The following is a 6,073-nucleotide window of genomic DNA, read 5'->3' as shown; positions in this document are numbered from 1 at the left end:
TTGCTGGTGGCATAATTCCTGCTTTCAAAACTTTTAAATCAATAATATACAATAAAAGACAAACTGGAATAACAATTCGAATTTGTCCTATGTTCTTGTCTAGACTCAAGTATGTGTAATTGTGTCATGGAGATTAAACACATAAGGATAGTGTTTAATTCACTCAACGTTGGCTCTGATACCAACCTTTCACACCCCGATTTCCATGTGTATCACCGGTGGGCCCGGTGGGGGGATTACCGTGATGTAGTTGGCAACAATATAGTCAAACCACACAATATATAAATGCACAGCGGAAGCATAAAGATAAGTATATTTCAACTATCGAATGTAATATCCAAGTATCACAATCGTCGAAATATAATCCACAGGGGATCAAAATAAGATAGAAAAATAATTGTTCAACAGATATGGCATCCCAAGCTTGCGAGACTCTAACGATGCTTAAGGAGTGGCCAGCCTATTACGTGTAGAACCTGCATTAATCTTAAGGAGTGGCATCCCAAGCTTGCGAGACTCTAAATACATTGTAAAATGTTTAATAAAATTGATTTGAATGCACAAGGCACAAACTCTTTATAACTTGGGAAAATTTATAAATCAATTCTTGTAAAAGAATTACATGTTCACTATGCGTTTGGTCGCCCGGTTCGTGCCGGGTTAAAGGTTAATAGACACACCACATAGCATAAAACCATGGCGGGATAACCAACGATTATACCATTATAATTATGGACACATTGTCGGGTGTACGCCTACGCCCGCGTGTCAAGGTCGTGGCCATTTCGTAAAATGCTGCCAAGGATATCCGGGACATGGTCATTAAGCTCCCAAAGGCGTAAAGCTAACAAAACCAATTTTTTTAAACGGGTCACATTGAAAACACCCAACTACTAATGAGTTGGGGTCAATTGCCCGACTAAACGGTATTTTAAATACCGTAACCCAAGCCCGTATAACGGAAAATAAGTTAAAAGTATTTACCTGAGCAAGTAATAATCCTTAATAAACAAATGCAAGTGTCTTTTACTGGTCTCCTATTCTGGAACGAAGGTTTAAACAACCTATTAGAATCCTAACGGGTCTTTAATCTAGCCTTAGCTTAGACCGGTTAGTTTTAAAGGATATATACGGTTTAATCGCGTGAAAGGCGAAAACCGGGAATGGAATGTGTTTTGGACCCAACAAGTTTGAAGACTTGTTTTATATGGGTAATATAACCAGACTCTGGATTTTGAGGTCAAAACAATAAGGTTTGACCCGTTTCGGCTAGCTTATGTAAACTAGTTACATAAACCGAACCGTGCGCACAAAAGGCGTAACGGGTAACCGTAAGAGTCCTACACAGGTTTCCTAAGTCAATGTGCTTTAAAGAGGTTGTGGTATCAGTAGGATACCTTCCATAATGCCCGTAACGAGTTTAAATCCATTCTATGCCCCGTAGGGGTATTTTGGTCATTTTAAAGATTATAAAAGAGGTTTCTGAGTTCTACAGGAAATCTGAGTTTTCCTAACAGTTTATAAAGTCCAAAATACTCCATTTATTATTTAAAATCGGTAGCAACTGGAATCGGGTCAAAATACCCTGTAGAACTCAAGTTATGCCCGAAAAGGGTATATTCAGTATTTACCGAACCGATGCCATAACCGCAGGTTATGAGCATGTTAAAAATAATTAAAAATCTTAAAAAATCTCAAAATATTATTTTACATCAGCGTGTAAAAGGTTTGGTGTTGAAATCTGGGTTTAGATAGGCGTTATGCTAATTGCACCATTTAATTACTAAAGTTTCCGTAATTGCGCTATTTAGCATAACTCCTATTCTGGACCTCGGATTGACGTGAAATTTTAGGGACATGCTTAGAAATCAGTAACTAAGGTTATTGTCCTTTCACGTGTCCAAAATTCTCGTTTTAAAGTAAAAAGGGCGTTACGGTCCACTTTTAAGCATTTAACGGAAATGTGCTAAAGACTCGGACAAACAACGAACCGGCCACAGAGGTTCATACCATCATGTAACCTGGTCCTAAGAGAGTCCTAAGGCATATCTAAATCATACAATAACGGGTCAGAACTGAAGTCAAAGCAAAAGTCAAAGTTTTGCGACTTTCGGCTCTGAACCGGGTCAAAACAGTAAATGGTCGGATCAAACAAGCTTAGACTAGTTAGTATACTTAATATCATGTTATGTGAGTGTTAAAACAGGTTACACGCTATCTACATTACTGATTATGCATAAAATCGCAAAATAGCATTCTGTTGACTTTTTCTAAGCAAGTTTGACTCGACATTCGGACTAGTTAGAGTGGGAATCAGAGGGTGCCCTTTTAGGGGTTTAAAGCCCACATGATTACCAACATATAACTATCTTTGATTCGACAAACCACTGGACCATTTGTGATTTATCGTTAAGTCAATCGTTAACTACGACAGATTGACTTTTAAGCTATAACTATGTAAAAACTAAACCACAAAGGGTTAGGCACACTTACAGAAGCTTGGTACACGACAAGAGATGCTAGAAGAGTGTTCTTGAGCTCCAGGTGTGATCAAGAAAGCAGATTGAGGTGTGAAGAACTTGTGGTCACAAGGTGGCCTTTTATAGTGAAATTTGCAGCTTAGGATCATCACAACTAGGTCTATGATTGTTCATGGATGATCAACAACTGTCCCTGAATGCTAGGGGACGTTTAGGGGGCGCCCATGCTGCCATAATTGCATTCTAAGTCGGTTAAAACAGCAAACAGTGAACCTGTCCACGTTTTCTGCATCTGTAGGTCTGACGCGGCCCGCGTTAGAGATACATCAACTCTTACGCGGGTCGCCTGAATCCTATTGTCAGGGCCCGGATCTGCACTACCCGCGCGGCCCGCGTAAGCTCCATCAATTCATTAACGCGGCCCGCCTGAAGCTTAATTTCCAAGATTTTCAAATCTTTTGTAATCATTGACCTGGCCTTTAGGTTTCGAAGGGGTAACTTTGCGTTTTGGGCCTCGTTTATTTACGAATAAGGGCCTCAGAACTTTTACCCAACTTATTAACCCTTGGTTAACTTATTATTACCCGAAAAGTCTTAACTTTCAAAGTTTGACGCTTTTAACCCTTATTAACGAATTCGATCATAACTTTCTCGTTTTGAACCGGAACTTCGCAAAATTTATATCGCGCATTCTAGTGAGTATAATTTACCATTACAAAGCCTCGGGTATGCCCAAAGGTCACTCAGAGGTATAACTTAAACATGTTGACACATTTGGCCCCTGTAGTTTGTAATTTCTCACTTTCTTCCACAATTCGTTCCGTACGATCCATGATTCATTCGTTTGAAGGTACTAGCATTATTTAGGGTTACTATACAGTATATTTATCCCTTGTTGACATTTTTAACCCTCGAATTTACATACTTCCAATGTTTGTCAACTTTAGTCCTTTATTTAGTGTTTAATGCCACGTGTAAACTTATGACATGTGTCAATACATCATTGGATACAAAATTTCGAGGTGTTACATAAAGAATTCTGGTCCTATAAACCAATAGAATTCTCGGGCAATGAAGGACCCATTGCAACTTTACCTTGGATAGAAAAGTGATACGGGCCCAAGTGTGGAGGAACGGGCCATTTTGTATTTTGAGGCCCAAGATCGTGTAACAAAAGGGGCTTCACTAAAATGGCTCTAACTTGGGCTACGGGGGTCCGTTTTGGGCGTGCGACCAGGCGAAACGAACGTGGGAACGAGCTCCATCTTGCTGCAAACCGTGGGTCATCGTCCGGGCCAAAAAACGCTTATTTCTATTTGTTACTTGCATTTTTATGTTTTTTGAACTATTTTGGGCATTTTGTTTTTGGGCTTGTGTTTGGCCCGTTGTCTTTTTTAGGCCCATTTTGAATTTCGGTTCTTATTTATATGTTGCTCTAGTAATATCAAAAAGCAGACTTGAATTTTGACACAATCAGTTTTTTCACTTCAAATTCCGTGCCTTTTGGGTGGAATCTTGGGGGTTGGGAAAGAACACACGGGTATTCTTTGAATCAACGTGTTTGATCTTCGTTTCCGTATCACGCGCTTCATCAAAAAGACTGAGGCTGTTTTAAAAATAAGCAAATGTGCGGAAGAGGATAAGATAATGTTTGCTTCCAGTCTATTTAAGAATTCAGCCTTAGAATGGTGGAACACTATCCTTCAGTCTAGAGGAAGTGATAGGATTTACAACATGGAATGGGAGGAATTTAAGAATATGGTAGAAGGAAATTTTGCCCTCCCAATGAAAAGGAACAGATAGCGAATAAGTTCCTGAACCTTAGGATGACTGGAGTGGATAGTAAGGGGTATACTACTACATTCTTTGAATATGCTAGAATAGTACCAACCCTTGCATCACATGAACCAGTATTAATCTCCCGCTACATTTGGGGATTAATCGGGGAAATTAGACATGTAGTCAAGGCAGCTAGACCTCAAACCATAGAAGAAGCTGTAGAGCTAGCAAATACCTTGACTGATGAGTTAGTGCGTACACGAGAAGAAGACCAAAGAAGGAACCTAGCTCAAAGGCTTACCCAGGAATTCCGTTCTGGAAATTCCAACCGTGGGAAAATGTAGGTTCTACCTCTGCACCTTATTGCAAGTATTGCAAAAGGAAGCATTCTGGAAGATGCTCCATATATTGCAATTTCTGCAAAATATCAGGACACAAGGAAGAAGATTGCAGGAAGAAAGCTAACAACAGGATATGCTACGACTGCAGAGAACAAGGTCATATCAAGCCAAACTGTCCGAAGTTAGCTCCAGCTACGAACAACAAGAACACTAAAAATGCTAGAGCATTTGTTCTGACTGCAGATGAAACCAAAATGATTCCTGACGTGATAGCCGGTACGTTTTTAGTTAATGATGTTTTTGCTAAAGTATTATTTGACTCTGGTGCGAACCAAAGTTTTATTAATACTTCATTTTGCAAACTTCTAAATCAATCATTAACTAAACTTCCACAAGAATGTCTAGTAGAGACAGCCAATGGGGAAACCGTTAGGATTCCTGAAATCTTGCAGGGAGCAAGAATAGAATTTTTAAATCAAAAATTTATGGCAAACCTTTACCCAATGAATCTGGCAGGATTTGAAGTTGTATTAGGAATGGATTGGTTAATAGCCAATAAAGCCAGTATTTTATATGATCAAAAGTCAATCCAAGTAAATTCACCAAAAGGTGAAAAGATCACAATTAAAGGAGATAAGCCATCTAGATCCACAAAATTCATCTCTGTGATGAAAAAAACAAGTTGTATAAGACAAGGATCTATAGTGTATTTGATTTCCATAATCACTAACACTAAAGGAAAAGAACTAAAGGATATTCCAGTAGTATCCCAGTTTTTAGATGTCTTTCCAGAAGAGTTACCAAGACTACCGCCGGACAGAGAAGTTGAATTCAGAATCCATCTGCTACCAGGAACGGCACCAATTGCCAAAGCACCTTACCGTTTGGCACCCGCAGAAATGCAAGAACTGAAGAAACAGTTAGACGAATTGTTGGAGAAAGGATTCATACAGCCAAGCTCATCGCTACGGGGAGCACCGATTTTATTCGTTAAAAAGAAGGACGGATCTATGCGTATGTGCATTGATTACCGTGAATTAAACAAGGTCATGATTAAGAATCGGTATCCATTACCAAGAATCGATGATCTGTTTGATCAATTGCAAGGAGCTCGATTTTTCTCTAAAATCGATTTAAGGTCAGGATATCATCAATTAAAGGTACAGGAAGAGGACATCCCTAAAACCGCATTTAGAACAAGGTATGACCATTATGAATTTACTGTCATGCCATTTGGTTTAATCAATGCCCCAGCTGCATTTATGGACATGATGAACCAAATATGTAAGCCGTATTTGGATAAATTCATAATTGTCTTTATAGATGATATTCTTATTTACTCTAAAAGTAAAGAGTAACATGCAAAGCATTTGCACGCACTTTTAAGTTTATTAAGGAAAGAAAAGCTTTATGCTAAATTCTCTAAGTGCGAGTTTTGGTTAGAACAGATACAGTTTCTTGGACACTTAGTCT

Source organism: Helianthus annuus, chromosome 6 (genome assembly GCF_002127325.2).
Source record: "Helianthus annuus cultivar XRQ/B chromosome 6, HanXRQr2.0-SUNRISE, whole genome shotgun sequence".
Classification (NCBI taxonomy): domain Eukaryota; kingdom Viridiplantae; phylum Streptophyta; class Magnoliopsida; order Asterales; family Asteraceae; genus Helianthus; species Helianthus annuus.
The sequence above is the reverse complement of the archived record's forward strand: the minus strand, read 5'-3'. Positions refer to the sequence as shown.